Source organism: Aegilops tauschii, chromosome 1, assembly GCF_002575655.3.
Source record: "Aegilops tauschii subsp. strangulata cultivar AL8/78 chromosome 1, Aet v6.0, whole genome shotgun sequence".
In the NCBI taxonomy this organism is placed as follows: Eukaryota; Viridiplantae; Streptophyta; class Magnoliopsida; order Poales; family Poaceae; genus Aegilops; species Aegilops tauschii.
The window spans coordinates 123260279-123279281 of record NC_053035.3 but is presented as its reverse complement, the minus strand read 5'-3'; positions in this window follow the sequence as shown (position 1 = coordinate 123279281).

Below are 19003 nucleotides of genomic sequence, written 5' to 3'. Positions count from 1 at the left end.
TGTTGCCTCTGGATGAACAAGACCCCGGTCAATCGAGTCGGTTGGGGGTGGATGAACAGGACCCCGTGGAGGGCTGGATGAACAGGACGACCCCGTGAAGGGTTGGTTGAACAGTAGCCGCTGGAGGGCTAGATGAACAGTAGCCCATGGAGGGGTGGTTGAACAAGACCCCATGGAGAGGGATGGTTGAACAGTAACCGGTGGAGGAGCGGTGGAGGCTGGATGAACAGGAGTCCGTGGATGAACAGTCGCAGGTGGAGGCTGGAGGAGGTTGTAGGTGGATGAACAGTAGCCCGTGGAGGCTGGAGGAGGTCGACGGTGGAGATGAACAGTATCCCGTGGAGTCCCGTTTTGCGGTACGCCACACCCCTACCGATGATCAAGACCCCCGTTTTGACCATAGCGCTCCGACACAAGTCCGTTTCCTCCATTTTGCGGTACGCCACACCTATCCCGATCAACAGGACGCTGTTTTGACCGTAGGAGGTCCAAGAGAAGTCTGTTTCCTCTGTTTTGCGGTATGCCAAACCCCTCCAGATGAACAGGATCCTGTTTCGACCATGGTCGGTCGAACACAAGGCCATTTCCTCCGTTCTGTGGTACGCCAGGCCTCGTTTCGATAGGCTGTTCCGTCCAAGACGGTTGGCTCCCGATGAACATGACGTATTCCGTTGCCTCCCGATGAACACGATGCATTTTGTTGCCTCCCCATGAACACGATGATGCAATTTCTCCATTCCGACCCAGCCGGTTGGCTTCCAATGAACAGGATTAGTTGCTGTACGCGTTAGAGACTCCGCCCGTATGTACATACGTAGTTGGATTTACTATGTTGCAGTGTGGCCGTACGTACGTGTAGACGATATAGACGGGACTGCGTGACATGCTATATCGGCGCCTCCATGCCGCTCCTTACTCGGCCACGATACGTCGCTACAGAGACACCCATCGACTGCTATGTACGTACACGTTCGTAGCTGGACAGATAACGCTACCTTTGATTCAACCTGGTGGGTCTCAGCTGTCAGGGGGTAAGAAGGCAGTTCCTTCCGTGCGAAGATAAAGCCGGTGGGTCCCGTCTGGTAGGGGAAATGTTTTTTTTGCGAAATACAGAGGCCCTTTCGATAGGTCCGAGGTGTCAGGTGGAGGAATCATTATTTTGCGTGTAATAAGGAGGCACTTCCTTGCGTGCGGCCATGGACCCAGCTGTCAGCCTCTCCACTTACAGTCCTCTTCTGATGGCTTCGTTGACCGCATCGACGATGTCGTACCGCCCAAGAGCACCAAGGTGGTGGACGACGGCACGACCTAGGAAGGGAACGACCCGGAGCCGGGGAATACGCAGCAGTGGATGCCCATGCGGAGGGGAGTCGAGGGTTGACTACTTCGGCTGCGGTTTGAGGCCGCCGTCTCCGGAGAATAACAGGGGGGTGTGGGTGAGTAGAGGGAAGGCCTGGCCAGTAGTAGTATGGTTAGGCGGTGAGGCCTGCACGGTAGCATAGCCGGCATGGGAGGCTGGAGCAGGCGGTACGGCGGGCGCAGGTTTGGGCGGTTGGAGCAACAAGACCAGAGGTTGAAGACACAGCCTGGCCGTTGGATGAACATCGAATAGTCAGTGCATCTAGAATCTTTTATTGACTAAGTTGACAAAGCCATTTGTACGCGTTAACTTAGTAGGCCCACAAGTTAGCCTACAAATCTGGTGGGTCCCGGCTAGCAGGGGGAATCAGCTTTTTCGCATAATAAGGTGGCACTTCCTTGCGTGCGAAGATGTTTTCTGGTTTTTTTATTTCTTCTTTTTCGAGTTAGAATAAAAATAAAGCAATTTAGGATCTTCGGTACAATCTATATTTTCATGAAAAGGACCATAATAAAGCTGGTGGGCCCTAGCTGTCACGGAGAGGAAACTTTTTATTTCCGCATAATAAAGGAAGCACTTCCTTGTGTGTGAAGATGTAGCTAGTGGGTCAAACCTGTCAGGGGGAGAAATTATATGTTTTCGCATAATACTGGAGCACTTGTTGCGTGCGGCCATGGGCCATGTGCGTCCCTACTGTCAGCCAATCCACGTACATGCCTCATCTGAGCAGCCCCCCTGATCTAACGGCTGGCTGGCCGCCAGTTACGTCGTGCCTTGTTGTGGGCAAGGCACTGGATCTCTGTCCCCGATGGCTGTCGTTTGTTGAAAAAATTGACCACGCCGCGATGAGAGAACAAACGCAGTGAATGATTGCGAGTATTACGAAGGGAACGACCCGGAGCCGGCGAAGACAACAGTGGATACCCACACGGAGGGGAGTACGAGGGTTCACTGGTCCGGCTGCGGTGTGATGCTGCCGTCGCTGGTGAAGAACATGAGGTGTTGGTGAGTAGAGGAATGGCCTAGACGGTGTTTGGGACTAGAGTGGGCCAGTGAAGCCTGCGCGGCAGCACAGCCGGCCACGGGAGGCGGTAGTAGGCGGTACCGCCGGCAGTGGTTTGGGCGGCTGAAGCAAGAATATCCGAGATTGAAGAAGCACTACTGCCGTTGGATGGACATCCAACGGCCACTGCTGCTAGAATCGTGTCTTGACTATAAGTTTACAAAGCCTTCCGTACACCTTAGTAGGCCCATAAGCCTTCCGTACGCGTCACTATCAGGACCCCGATCCTAAGTCACATCGATCTAGCATGTAATACACCATATCACTTTGCGGCCTCACGCACGGTATTCCCAGGGGTGCCACCTTACCTGGCCCGGGACCGTTTGCGCCTTTTGGCTCACGTATATGATAGTGTCGCTAGCATCCATATGACAAAAAACCCGGGCCAACATGACTAGTCGTAAACCCAAAGTGGCACTAACTTACAGGGACAGGCATACATGACCCAGCAACGAACGTGTCGGTCATCAGCGAGTGAATCCGGGCTGTAGCAGCTGGGCTAACAGGACTCCGGTAGACACCGCGTGACATTTCCCTAAAGGGACAGACACATGAATGAAGAAGGACACATGCCGGCTAGCCTAAGTGTTCCGGAGCAGTAGCAAGCTACCATGGCTCGGTGGAAGCACTAGGAGACATTTCCCGGTAAGAGAGGCTACCAAGGATAAACAACTAGGTTGTCGGATCCCACACATACCAAGCATTTCAAATCATACAGACAATATGCTCGATATGTGCAAATACAACATGGCATCACAACAAAACTCTACAACTCAAAGTAGTTATTCATTAGGCTCCGAGGAGCCATGTATTACAAACATGGGTCTCATGACCCAACATACAGAGCATACAAGCAACAAGCGGAAGCATAACATGTCTGAGTACAGACAACTACAAATGAAAAAGGCTGAGAAGCCTGACTATCTACAAGACCCTCCCAAGGGTACAAGATCATAGCTGAGGTAACAAGCTACTCGTCGAAGTCCAAGCGGAACTACCAGTGAGACAGATGCCTCATCTGCAAAACATAAATTAAGCAAATGTGAGTACAAAGGTAATCAGCAAGACTTACATCAGATCCTATCATACATGCATTAGTATCAAAAAGGAAATGTGGGGTTTAGTTGCAGCAAGCCAGCTTTGACTTAGTGGCTATCCTGTTCTACGACTACGAGTAAGTTCTTTGAGGTAGGGAAGCGCACACGAGTCCACTAATCACCACATCAATACACTACTATGGATTCATTCCCGTATCCCTACGAGAAGGCCATCCAAAGTACTCACACTTGTCTTGAGCATTTTAGAGAGTCCACTTTAAGTTGTCTATGTACCACATAAGCATCCAAGAAGTCCATAACAGCGGACCCGACTATTCGGATAGATCATGTTAACCCTGCAGGGGTGTACTTCTTCACACACGCTCTTGCCACTTACCGCCATGTACACGTCATGTATCTCGGCAACCTTCGAGCGGAAGCCTGGCGTGGGTGTCGGCCAAGACCTGACTAACCACACAAGACTCTTGTCCAGGTTTATCTCCTATTTAGGTTCCATCCGCAAGGAGATCCGACCGGGGTTTCGCTCATGGCCCCAAACGATGTGTGCAGGGTTCCCAAGCCCACTTCGCCAGATGGATCCATGCTTGGTACACCGTGCCACCTGTGCCTAGTCTGTCCCAAGCCCACCCTGCCGGGTGCCACTTGGTAGAAAAATAACACTACCTACAAACACCAGAAACTAGTTGCGACTCCTGGACAAAGATCAAGTTGGTTAATAAGTCGAGAGGGGCACTTAAGCATTCCAATGCATGGTAGTAGCTAGTCATTGGACAACATACACAGAACTCAGTTCTTAAGGACGGTTCCAGTGAGACAACCCACCATGTACTCCTACATGGCCTCTCACCGCTACCTTTACCAAATTGTGTTCACATGCTTAACCCTCAGCACCAGAACATATCGTAACAATCTAATTCATTCCCAATGAATCAGACCTGACATACTCTAAGCAATAGCAGGCATGGCATGGTAGGAACACAACATGGCTCAATCAACTCCTACACATGCTAGTGGGTTTCAACTATTTACTGTGGCAAAGACAGGTCATGCAGAGGAGTGGGTTCAACTACCGCAGCATAAAGTAGCAGTTGAAACGTTGTTGTCCTAATGCAATAAAAGAGAGCAGGAGCGAGAGAGTGGGATTGTATCGGAATGAACAAGGGGATTTGCTTGCCTGAAAGATCAACAGGGGGGCACTGCTCCTCTGACACGTACTCTGGAATGGTCTCCGAAGCAGGACCTATCAAGAAGGACGGTGTCGGCAATCAATACACAAGCATATGCAACAATATGATGCATGAACATGGCATGTAGATGTGATATGGTTTGTGCTAATGCATCTAGCATTTCACTTGGAAGAAGTCCATTTGAAAATTAAACATGATGCAAACAACAGTAGCTAGCCTAGAGCATACCAGAACTAGGGATGTGACAACTCGCCCCCACTCGAAAGAATCTCGTCCCAAGATTTAGGGGTCGGCGGAAAGAAAGTGGGGTACTCAAGTCGAAGACGATCTTCTCGCTCCCAGGTAGCTTCTCTCTCAGAATGATGAGACCACTGAACCTTGAGAAACTTGATGTTGTGACGTTATCAAGAATGCGAACAGGGTACTCTCGATATGTGAGGTTATCTTGGAGATCAAGAGTTTCATGGTCTACTCCACGGATGGGATCCGAGAAGCAACGCCTGAGTTGAGAAACGTGGAAGACATCATGTACTCGAGAAAGATGTGGGGGTAGTTCCAACTGGTAGGCAACCTCTCCTCATTTAGCGAGAATGCGAAAAGGACCAATGTAACATGGAGCCAACTTGCCCTTGATACCGAAATGATGGGCACCCTTTAAAGGTGTAACCCAAAGGTAAGCCTTGTCGCCAACTTCATAAGCCACTTCCTTATGACGACGGTCATACTGGCTCTTTTGACGCGACTGGGCTGTTTTCAAATTCTCACGAATAATGCGAACTTGCTCTTCTGCTTCCTTAATCATATCTGGTCCAAAGAATTGTCTTTCCCCGGTTTCTGACCAGTTCAAAGGTGTTCGACATCTTCGTCCATAGAGAATCTCAAAAGGAGCTTTCTTGAGACTGGATTGGTAGCTATTGTTATAAGCAAACTCAGCGAAAGGAAGACACTTCTCCCAATCCATACCGAATGAGATAACACAAGCTCTAAGCATGTCTTCGAGAATTTGGTTGACACGTTCCACCTGGCCACTTGACTGAGGGTGGAAAGCGGTACTGAAGGAAAGATGGGTGCCCATGGCAGTCTGGAAACTGTCCCAGAAATGAGAAGGGAAAAGACTACCACGGTCTGAATTGATCTCTAGTGGAACACCATGAAGTGACACTATTCGAGAAATATATAAGTCAGCAAGCTGGCTAGCAGTGATACTCTCTTGAACAGGAAGGAAGTGAGCCACTTTGGAAAGACGATCAACGACTACGAGGATAGCGCTATTCCCTCTCTTGGTCCTGGGAAAACCGGTGATGAAATCCATACCAACTTTATCCCATTTACACTCAGGAATAGCTAAAGGCTGAAGGGTGCCAGCAGGTCTCTGATGCTCTGCCTTAACGCGATGAGAAATGTCGCAGTTAGCAATGACCTGGGCAATTTCTCTCTTCATCCTAGTCCACCAGAACCTCTGGCGTAGGTCTCGATACATCTTAGTGCTACTGGGATGAATCGTGAGAGGAGATTCATGAGCCTCCTTAAGGATCAGTTGTCCTAGATGTTGATTCTTGGGAACCACCAAGCGATTCTCAAAGGAAACAACACCTCGATCATCAATAGAGAAACATCCACCAACTCCCTTCTTAATGTTTCTTTTGATGCGAATAACACCCCTATCAAACTTCTGGTCAGTAATGATCTGATCCTCAAGGGTAGGTTTCGCCACCAAGGTAGAAAGGAATCTGTGAGGAGCAATGTGAAGGTTAAGCTTACAGAATTCCTCATGGAGAAGTGGTTGGCCCTGCTGCAACATGAGATTGTTGCAATAGGACTTATGACTTAGTGCATCAGCCATGACATTGGCCTTGCCTGGGGTGTAAGTGATCCCTAAGTCGTAATTTGAGATCAACTCCAACCAACGTCTTTGCCTAAGGTTCAAATCTGGTTGGGTGAAGATATACTTAAGACTCTAGTGATCGGTGTAGATCTCACAACATTTACCAAGAAGGTAATGTCGCCATGTCTTAAGTGCATAGACTACGGCTGCAAGCTCTAGATCGTGTGTAGGATAATTCTCCTCATGTGGATGCAACTGTCGAGATGCATAGGCAATCACATGAAGATCCTGCATAAGAATGCAACCTAGTCCGTGTCGTGAGGCGTCGCACTAGATAACAAAGTCCTTAGTGAAATCCGGTGGCACAATTATGGGAGCAGAAGTCAGGCGTCTTTTCAGTTCCTGAAAACTGTGCTCACACTGTGGGGACCACTCAAACTTTTTATCTTTCCTGAGAAGTTCCGTGAGAGGTTTGGCCACTTTGGAAAAGTTCTCAACAAAGCGGCGCTAATAACTGGCTAGACCAAGGAAAATCCTAACTTGCTTAACCGTTTCAGGCGGAGTCCAATCAAGAACGGCCTGAACTCTCTCGGGATTGACAGCAATGCCCTTGCTAGAGATCACGTGGCCTAGATAGGTCACTTCTTGCAACCAAAATTCGCACTTGGAGAACTTGGCATAAAGGCGGTGCTCTCTGAGTTTTTCTAACACAAGTCTAAGATGTTCAGCATGCTCTTCCTCGTTCTTCGAGTAAATAAGAATATCATCGAGGTAAACCACGACGAACTTATCTAAGTACTCCATGAAGATCGAGTTCATCAAGCGGGAGAATGTAGCTGGAGCATTGGTTAGACCGAAGGACATGAATGTGTACTCGTACTGGCCATAACGAGTGACAAAAGCCGTCTTAGGAATGTCCCCGTTTCTGATCTTGATTTGGTGGTAGCCTAACCTCAAATCCATCTTAGAGAAAACTGAGGATCCAGCGAGTTGATCATACAGATCGTTGATCCTGTGGAGCGGATACTTGTTCTTTACCGTAACCAAATTAACGGGACGATAATCTACAACCATCCGGTATGTACCATCCTTCTTCTTGACGAAGAGGACAAGACAAGCCCAAGGAGAAGAACTAGGACGGATGAAACCCTTTTGCAAGTATTCATCGAGTTGTTTCTTAATCTCGGCTAGTTCTAAGGGTGCCATCTTGTAAGGTCTCCTAGAAATTGGGGCGGTTCCTGGGATGAAATCTATGATAAACTCTACATCCCTGTCAGGTGGAATGCCTGGCAGTTCCTCTAGAAAGACATCCGGAAAGTCACGGACTACCGGGATATCCTCAAGGTCTGGAAGAGGGCTAGCATTAAGAGAATAGAGTTGACGCTTTGCAACTCTAGTGGTGACAGTGACTATCTTGCCAGATGGTGTGTAAGCTGAACAGACCTGGTGAAACAATCAATCTTGGCATGATGAGTTGTCATCCAGTCCATACCCAAGATGATGTTAATATCTGAAGACTTGAGAGATACCAAGGAAGCAAGGAATACAAGTCTATCAACATGTATTTCATTTCCATAACTTATCCTAGAAGTTTGCCATTTGGATCTAGGAGTTTGAATGAGTAGTTTGTCGTGCAAGTGGGCATAGATTTTAGAAATGAAGGAATGAGATGCTCCAGTATCAAACAGAACCGATGCCGGATGACAATTGACAAGGAGCGTACCAAGAACGACATCCGGATCATCTTGAGCATCTCCCGGATAGGGGGACTTCTTACTTAAATGAAATTATTTTATTCTTTTAATTGGAGTTGGTGGAACCTGAGACGTGATGCACACATCCACGTTCAGTGGGAGATGACTTGACACTGATCATCTTGCGTGATGGCTTAACACGGCCAACAGACTTCTCGGGCTGGGGTGGAGCAACACTGGTCTAAGTGCAATTACGGGCAATGTGGCCTGGCTCGCCGCACTTGTAACAAATTGTGGAGGTAGGACGTGGACCCGCATTGGCAGGAGGTCCACCAATAGGACTGGGTGGAGCATATGACTGAACCGGGTGAGGCGCCACATAAGATGGCCTCGGTGAATAACCGGGTGGAAGAGCAGAGTTCGGAACCCAAATCTGGTGCTTCTGAGAACTAGAACCGGAGGAAGATCCCATACTACGGTTGTGCTTACGAGACTCTTCGTAAGTGAGTTGAGCTGTCTCTGAATTAATGGCCTTGTTCACAAGAGCCTGGAATGTATTGCAATGATGCAAGTGGAGATCACGACGCAGCTTGGGGTTGAGACCCTTCCGGAACCTAGCCTACTTCTTGGCGTCCGTGGACACCTCCTCTGTAGCATAGCGGGCGAGGTTCTCAAACTCTCTACTGTAGGCATCAACAGCCATCTTACCCTGGGTGAAACTATAGAACTCTTCTCTCTTGCGGTCAATGAGAGCCTGAGGAATGTGATGCTCGCGAAAAGCCTCAATGAAATCTCTCCAGGTAGGTATCTGGCCAGCTAGAAGCATAGCCTCATAGTTCTGCCACCAAAGACTAGCAGGACCTTCCAGGTGATATGCAGCATAGGTGACCTTGTCACCTTCAGCTACGTTCGCAGAACGTAGCTTGTGTGTGATACTACGGAGCCAGTCATCTGCATCGAGTGGCTCAATGGAATGATGGAAGGTGGGTGGGTTCAGATCAATGAAGTCGGTAATGGAAACCAACTCATTATGCCGATGTGTGGTGTTCTGCTCAATCCGTGCCAACAAGCGGTTGGTCTCACGCTTGTTCATCTCAACCTCTAACATGAACTTTGCCAACAAAGACTGATCAGGAGGATCCTCATCCCTACCATCTCCGTGGTTCAGGCTATGAGCAACAGAACTTCGGGTAATTGATGACATCCTGGGAAACGAAACCAAGGACGGGATCAGCATCAACTATAGGATGGAGAATGTAGCACAAGGGAATTAGTATCTCTCGAACTCCTAGGACAATTCCGGCAGCATAACGGCAGTAAAATGCTCAAAATGAGACATCCTGCAAACGATGGGGTAGTACCATACTCGACATCATCACACAAGGTTCTGAGGATAATACTAAATAGACTACACCGAAAGTACTCGAAAACTGGAATATGACTCTGATCAACCAATCCTATGAGGCTACGGAGTAGTAACACGTGATCCTGATAGACGGAAGAGAAAGCCTAATTCCTTAACCCCGTAGGAAAGATAGGATGGCTCATATCAGAAGGGCATGAGGTATAAGGAGTAAAAATAGCCTTACGCTCCCTTCACAATCAATTCCCTTATATAACTAAAGAATTTCTAGACTCAACTTCGACTAGTTTGGCTTGGTAATCCTACAGGCAGTCAGGCTTTGATACCAAAGCTGTCGGGACCCCGATCCTAAGTCACACCGATCTAGCATGTAACACACCATATCACTTTGCGGCCTCACGCATGGTATTCCCACGGGTGCCACCTTACCTGGCCCGGGACCGTTTGCGCCTTTTGTCTCACGTATATGATAGTGTAGCTAGCATCCATATGACAAAGAACCTGGGTTGACATGACTAGTCGTAAACCCAAAGTGGCACTAACTTACAGGGACAGGCATACATGACCCAGCAACGAACGTGTCGGTCATCAGCGAGTGAATCCGGGCTGTAGCAGCTGGGCTAACAGGACTCTGGTAGACACCGCGTGACATTTCCCCGAAGGGACAGACACAAGAACGAAGAAGGACACATGCCGGCCAGCCTAAGTGTTCCGGAGCAGTAGCAAGATACCATGGCTCAGTGGAAGCACTAGGAGACATTTCCCGGTAAGAGAGGCTACCAAGGATAAACAACTAGGTTGTCGGATCCCACACATACCAAGCATTTCAAATCATACAGACAATATGCTCGATATGTGCAAATACAACATGGCATCACAACAAAACTCTACAACTCAAAGTAGTTATTCATTAGGCTCCGAGGAGCCAAGTATTACAAACATGGGTCTCATGACCCAACATACAGAGCATACAAGCAACAAGCGGAAGCATAACATGTCTGAGTACAGACAACTACAAATGAAAAAGGCTGAGAAGCCTGACTATCTACAAGACCCTCCCAAGGGTACAAGATCGTAGCTGAGGTAACAAGCTACTCGTCGAAGTCCAAGCGGAACTACCAGTGAGACAGATGCCTCATCTGCAAAACATAAATTAAGCAAACGTGAGTACAAAGGTACTCAGCAAGACTTACATCAGATCCTATCATACATGCATTAGTATCAAGAAGGCAATGTGCGGTTTAGTTGCAGCAAGGCAGCTTTGACTCAGTGGCTATCCTGTTCTACGACTACGAGTAAGTTCTTTGAGGTAGGGAAGCGCACGCGAGTCCACTAATCACCACATCAATACACTACTATGGATTCATTCCCGTCTCCCTGTGAGAAGGCCATCCAAAGCACTCACACTTGTCTTGAGCATTTTAGAGAGTCAACTTTAAGTTGTCTATGTACCACGTAAGCATCCAAGAAGTCCATAACAGCGGACCCGACTATTCGAATAGATCATGTTAACCCTGCAGGGGTGTACTTCTTCACACACGCTCTTGCCACTTACCGCCATGTACACATCATGTATCTCGGCAACCTTCAAGCGAAAGCCTGGCGTGGGTGTCGGCCACGATCTGACTAACCACACAAGACTCTAGCCTAGGTTTGTTGCCTATTCGGGTTCCATCCGCAAGGAGATCCGGCCGGGGTTTCGCTCACGGCCCCAAACGTTGTGTGCAGGGTTCCCAAGCCCACCTCGCCAGATGGATCTACGCTTGGTACACCGCACCACCTGTGCCTAGTCTGTCCCAAGCCCACCCTGCCGGGTGCCACTTGGTAGAAAAATAACACTACCTACAAACACCAGAAACTAGTTGCGACTCCTGGACAGAGATCAAGTTGGTTAATAAGTCGAGAGGGGCACTTAAGCATTCCAATGCGTGGTAGTAGCTAGTCATTGGACAACATACACAGAACTCAGTTCTTAAGGACGGTTCCAGTGAGGCAACCCACCATGTACTCCTACATGGCCTCTCACCGCTACCTTTACCAAATTGTGTTCACACGCTTAACCCTCAGCACCAGAACATATCATAACACTCCAATTCATTCCCAATGAATCAGACCTGACATACTCTAAGAAGTAGCAGGCATGGCATGGTAGGAACACAACATGGCTCAATCAACTCCTACACATGCTAGTGGGTTTCAACTATTTACTGTGGCAAAGACAGGTCATGCAGAGGAGTGGGTTCAACTACCGCAGCATAAAGTAGCAGTTGAAACATTGTTGTCCTAATGCAATAAAAGAGAGCGGGAGCGAGAGAGTGGGATTGTATCAGAATGAACAAGGGGATTTGCTTGCCTGAAAGATCAACAGGGGGCACTGCTCCTCTGACATGTACTCTGGAACGTTCTCGGGAGCAGGACCTATCGAGAAGGACGGTGTCGGCAATCAATACACAAGCATATGCAACAATATGATGCATGAACATGGCATGTAGATGTGATATGGTTTGTGCTAATGCATCTAGCATTTCACTTGGAAGAAGTCCATTTGAAAATTAAACATGATGCAAACAACGGTAGCTAGCCTAGATCATACGAGAACTAGGGATGTGACAGTCATTGACTATAATTCTCAAAAAAAATAGTAGGCCCACAAGTGAGTATCACATCTGTGGCAGAGAACATATAGCCCATTTGCGATTTGTAATAGTGTATAGCCCATTTTGAATTCTAATGGAATTTACTACAACCCATTTACTATCTGTTAAAATTACAGCCCATTTTCTAGCCAGGACAACGATTAATAATTTAAACCAACCTCTCGAAACAGAATTCAACCAAAAAACCCACATTTTGATGGGATCTGAAAAAAAATTATCCCAAAATTTCGAGTTAGGTTAAATATAATTTCAAAATGAATTTGTATTAGGTAAAAATCTAAAAAAAATACTGCGCGCGCAATAAGTAATGAAATGAAAATTTCCAAATTCAAACAATAATATTTTTGAAACTAATTACATGCTTGGTGCGTTTTTGCACATTTACAGCCCAGTTTTTATAATTACATCCCATTTATTATTTCTTAAAGCCCATTTTCTTGTTAGGCCTAATAGGAAAGATTTACAGCCCAGCGGGGCGGAGAATAACAAGTTGACCTGGGTTGGGTATTCCGCAAAAAAAATTTAGCTAGGATAGCGATTTTCACCTTGAAAAATTAATGGATATTTGGTCGACATAAAATAATAGCCTAGGCTAGACGGGCCACAGCCCGCCCAGTTGATACCCTGCTCCTCTGAACAACAATAAAAACATCGCTCAAGAAAAACTCCGCTTACACCTAAAAACACAAATACTGCTCGAGGTGCTGGGTCCCAACTGTCGGCCGCTCCTTGTGCAATTCTCTCGTTTATTGACTATATAGGTTGATGATGGTGTGGGACCGTGATGTGAGGAAACCAGGAGGAAGCAAAAAAATTATAGTTGTATATAATAAGGAGGAACTTGCGTACGTACAGCTATGGACCTAGTGGGTCCCTACTGTCATCCAGTCAAAATAAAGTCATCTCCTGAATCCTCATGTTTGTTGACCATGTTGACAATGCTCGGCACCACGGCGACTGCAACAACTGGAAGGACGACGGAGAGAGCCTCGCGGGCCCTACGGCTGGTCTGATACAGCGCCCGCTGCTCATTCAGGAAGCCAGGGTCATCGGACACCTATGAGCACCTTCAAGAGACTGAGACGGCATGAAACGGTAAGGCCGCGCTTGGGAGCTCTGGATTGTTTCACACCTGTATTAAGATACAAGTGTAATTTACTCATCATCGGAAACAACACGTAAAATACAGGCGTAATGAAACCGAGGGCCCGAGGTCTGTAATGAAAACCGGCGAGTTACGTGTGTAATTTGAGAGACCAGTGTATATTTTACTGGTCGAGATCGACCAACCAAGCGCTTCGCCAAGACCATCTGCTTTTATTTACGAGCGTCAATTTTACAAGCAGTTTTGGTTGGAAAACGACGATCCAATCACGGCCTAAGATGATGAGTTGGTCGGAAGATCATATGGTTTCACCTCTAACCTACCCAAGTTGTCGTATAGGCTATGAATGAAACATAAGACAATGAACTTCTTAAGCACAGAAACAACAGAAGAGGATGACTTCTTAACATGCAAATCACACGCATTAGATCAACATGCAAAACAATACGAAGCATTATTCTCAGGAGGCAAGGTGAACAGCTCGTGATGCCGCATGCCACAACATTCCAAGCTCAACTTTGCAATCAAACTCACAAGGCCTGACATTACATAGAAAACATTCAGAACAAACTCTTAAAATACCTTACATAAGTCAACATTCATGTGACTATGCATCTCAGCAGAGTAAATATTTACTTCTGAACTGAAGACAGGAATTGGAAAAAACAATCGACGTTGCTCACAGGAAAGGCCGTCCCACTCAAAAATATCAAATGCATCTCTTCTAGCTAACATAAATGAGCAAAAATTGACAAGGTTTTCCAATTCCAATATATTAAACTAATGTCTTCTTGCTAACATCAATGATTAAACTTTGACAAGCTTTTCCCATTCAAAATATGTAATGCCTATGATTGTGGAACGGGCAGGGTTTGTCATCACATTGTCATCTGATAGTCCGGTGGCTCAAGGTCATGATGAATGATTAGAGAACCATTCGATGTATTGTGCATGATGAAGTATTATGGTGGACACGAACCATCTGAACATTTTGTGCAGTTCCACTAAAATCAAGCTGAGCATCCCTATGGATTTCGTATTTATATGCTGCAAGAAAACAAAGACACATCAGCACACACATGAATATTGGCCCCAGTGTCAACCCACCAATCGGTGGACTAACAAACTGAAAGTACGGTAAACAGATTACCATACCCAGATGCCCGATCATTGTTGCATAGAGTGACATTGACAGACTTGGAGTCCTGTCCTGGCTTCTTGGTACTTGTTTGGGCACTTGTTTGCCCAGTGTTCCTCCGAACCACAAGTAAAGCAGCCGTCTCTCTTTTTGTCTTTCTTCTTACCCTTCTTAATGGCCGACGTTGGCAGCTCCATTCAAACAGATAGTCCGGTGGCTCAAGTTGACGATGAATGATTAGAGAACCATTCGATGTATTGTGCATGATGAAGTATTATGGAGGACACGAACCATCTGAACATTTTGTGCAGTTCCACTAAAATCAAGCTCAGCATCCCTGTCTGCATAAATACAGGAAAAAACGTCATGAATATAATAGTGGTACTACTTGATTAAACATACTCTTACAACTATAATCATCTTCATTATCTTTAACAGGAAAAGATAGCAATACAATAGCTTGAATTAAACATTTATTCAAAACAATACAACAATATAAGTAGCACAACATAACAAAGCACAATCATGCGGATGAAGGTCGATACTAACCTTGTTTGTAACAGATGCGTCGGCAACTGACTTGGTCATACCTTTCCTTGTGGAGTGAATTTTGCACTCCACGTGTTGTTAAGTTGCCCATGCTCTCTGCAGACTAGTCATGTCACAAGTGTCTACTAATACTCTATAAAGCTTCTCGATCATTCCCTCTGTAATGTAGCGCAAACAGTGATTGCTTCTTTCTGCAAAGTGGTAAGACCAACTGAACCCACTAATGCAGCAGTTTGCCTTAGACACATTGGCTCCTTTTGTGCAGTTCAACTAAAATCAAAGTCAAAATAAACCGAGCTTTAATTTTGATATCCCTGTAAGCAACAATATGTATAAGGGAAACAATTAATGAGAAGTAACGGTTGATGACTTGTACTCCCAGAAGAAAAACATCTACCGATCTACCTTATCTTAAGGGAAAACAAAGCAGGAGAGTAGCAATTCTCAATCAGTGTGATTCATTCATATTAACTGAAACATTATCTTAACAATGCCTTGTTTCAACATGTATAAAGAACGACAAAGCAGAAAAGTACCATTCCTAAAACAATGCGACTGGTTCATATTAACAGAGACATTATCTTAATAATACCTTGGTTAAACATGTAGAAAGAACTACAAAGCAGGATAGTACCATTTGTAAAACACTGTAACTGATATATAATAACAGAGACATTATCTCAACAATACATTTCTTAAACATGTACTCCGGCCGATCCCTAACAAGTGTTGCAGTTTTGAACTAAGATTCAGTAGTCAATTCTAAGAGTGGAATTGCTTAATTTTACCAGCGGCATTAGATTAACAAAAAGCATAAACAGTTCCAGGGGAGAGTGGGCGCAACAACACCATATGCTTCCATCTACTTATAAAGGGGGTGATGCAGAGTTTGTTGTAACAAAGCAACAAGCATCATGTCTGGGTTGGTCCCATTTTTGTTCACTACTTAATGGGAAAAGACAGCACTACAATAGCTTCAATTCAACATTTATTTAAAACAGTACCAATACAAGTAGCACAACATCTCAAATCACACTACACCATCATGTGGATGAAAGTCGGTACTGACCTTTCTTGACAAAGATTTGAAACAACACGTGAGGAGGACCTGAAACAAACCTCCACACATATATGGAAAGTTGGTCTCCTTTTGTGTAGTTCAACCAAAATTAAGCAAAGTTGCCGGTGTGACATTCAAGTTGAACTACACAAAACACTCTTAAAACAAAAGTGTTTTGCGTAGCCAAGCAAAATGTTGCAATAGCAATAAGTTGAATAGATATCCCTGTTTTAACAAAGGCAAAAAAGGAAACAATTACTGGCCAATAAAGGAGGATGAAACATGCGGCCACAAAAATAAGCATCTACCTTATCTTGATGGAAAACAAAGTATAGGACATTAGCATCTCTAAAACGGTTGCATTGATTCATATTAACAGAGAAATTCTCTTAAAATAACATTCATTAAAAATGTAATTTACTTTTAACGATGGCATTGCTTCAATTTACCAGCGGCATTCTTAGATTAACAACAGCAAAATAGTTGTATGGGACATGGGACATGGGACATGCCAGCACCATGTGCGTCCACATGTATAAATGGGTGATGCAAAGTATGTTGCCAAGCAGCATATCTGCGTACTGCGTTGGTCCCATATTTTTTCTCTTTGAACCTTTTTCCTATGTGAGGGCAGCAAATGTAGTCCTGCACAAACTACCCGACCCCCCAGTTTCTTTCCTTTTTCAACAAAGAGATAGGTTCCTTACAGATGTGTGTACTGGGTTACGCCCTTTTTCCCTTTTCGACCAACAAAGCGGCTGGATAGCCAGTCTATACTACTTTCCCTCCCTCCTTTCCTCATTGAACCACGTCCTAGATTCATGATCCACCCCACCCCACCCTTCTTTCCTCTTTGAACCAAGACCTAGATTCGACTACAGAATCAAAAAAGATCCGCATGCAGCTAGAGCAATGACGGTTTCGAAGAAAGTTATACCTTAGGGTCGTCGGGATGTGGCTAGGCGTGCGGTGGGAGGCCGGATCTGCCCACACTATGTACGAAAACAAGGAAGAAGGGGTCGGTGGCCCTCCCGCACAGGCGCTGGGTGAAAGAGAACAGCGCATCCGGGAGTGGATTGCCTCCCTCGCCGAACGTGATAGAGTGAACGCTGCAACTCCTCCCCTTCCCAGTGCGACGGGATCCGGACGGCTCCTTCACCAGCTGTGAGGGGGGAGAGAGAGACAGAGGCCAATGCAGTCTTGTTTAGATCTGGTGAAGAGGGTGAGAGACTGTGAATATAGCAAACCCTAGCAAAGGAACACTGAGCCTCCAGCGTGTGTGTATATATATATATGAAGTGCGGCGAGAGTGTGGAGAGGGAAAACCCTAGCGAACCAGCGTTGAGGCTCCAGCTTATATAGTACAACATATATAGTATGGACTGAGCTCCGGTGCCTTAACTGCACCTGCCTTTGGCTGTATGACAGGTGGGCCAGCCACATGTTGGACCCAGCTGTCATACACCCAAAGGCAGGTGCACTAAGTCAATGAAGTTGCGTCCATATAGTACTCGTGTATACTACTAATATATAGTGGAGTGGTTTTCTTATTCTCTCCATAAGAATCGTTTTAAATTTTGTAAGTACGAAACGAAACTCTTTATTTAACGTACCAGTGAACAAAACTACTACTTACGATGAACTAACGATCCACGCGTCCTGGTCGCACTTCCTGACCTTCAAGTGCGGTACACTACCCTCCGTTAAGTGAACAACCACACATGCGCCAAATTATCGGAAACGTGTGAGAGTGTGTACAAATAAAAATGTTAATTTCAATTATCGGAAAGGTTTGAGACTATGTACAGTTTGCCCTCTCTCAATAATTATGATTTGTTGTGTTCGGCCTAAACTTGGTCAAACTTCACAAAGTTTGACTTTAGTCAAATCTAATATGCAGAGTAAATAAAAATGGAGGGCTACTACGTCCATCCGGGTTTTTAGTCCACGCCATTTTTTTAATCAAAGTTAATAGCTGGACAAATAAAATTACAGGGGAGCTGAAGACAAAGTTGTGAGAAGGCTTAGAAATCAATACAAAACTTATGCTCTTAGTACCAACGTCGATCCTTTTCGAGGAAACATTTGGTTCATAGCCAATTGTGTGATAAAATTGCACCAACGTGAAAGACGACTGCATCTTCAATGCAACCAAGGTGAACTGATGAAGGATATCATCTTTGTGGGTAACAAGCAAAGAGCACTGATGGCAGACAGCTTGTTTTTATTGAAAACCAATCAGCTTCACCAGACGATGCAGCCATGAGGCGCAACCATGAGCATGGATTGGTCATCGTGGTGATGCATCATCCATTTGGCATCAAGTTTAGGTGAGGCACCTATGAAGTTCGACAAATCCTCACTGTGGTCTGTTTCTTCTCAGTAATCAAGCTCGAGGAAGGAAGAACCACGTGGAAAAGGACAATGAGGCGGAACAACAATGGACATCCAATTTTGTGTAGTTCCACTAAAATTGAGGAAGACATGCCCGGGTATGGAGATACGCATTGCTGTTTGCAAAAAAATAAAAAAGGGATATAGTGTTGTTACTTTGTTTTGGCAGTGGTACAAGATTAACAGCGACATCTCAATTGTCAATAAGAATTAATGAAAAGTACACCAACAAACAGAAGCATCATGATTATCTTGATGGGAACTAAACCAGGATACCCAAGAAAAAAAGCATTTCTTCATTTAACCAGTGATAGTATTAGATTAGCAGCAGCAATAGGAGCATATGGACAATGACCGCACAACCACCATGTATTTTTTGTCGAAACAACATGTATACCTCCACCGAGGCATAAACTAGGACAACTTTTCGAGTGGCATTTCCTCTATGATAGTAGGTGATGTTGGACCAGCCGACGAACCCTGGCTACTGTACATGGGGAGCTGGGGAGTAGTCGCATAGAAGAAAATCTGCATGCAGCGACCTGGGGAG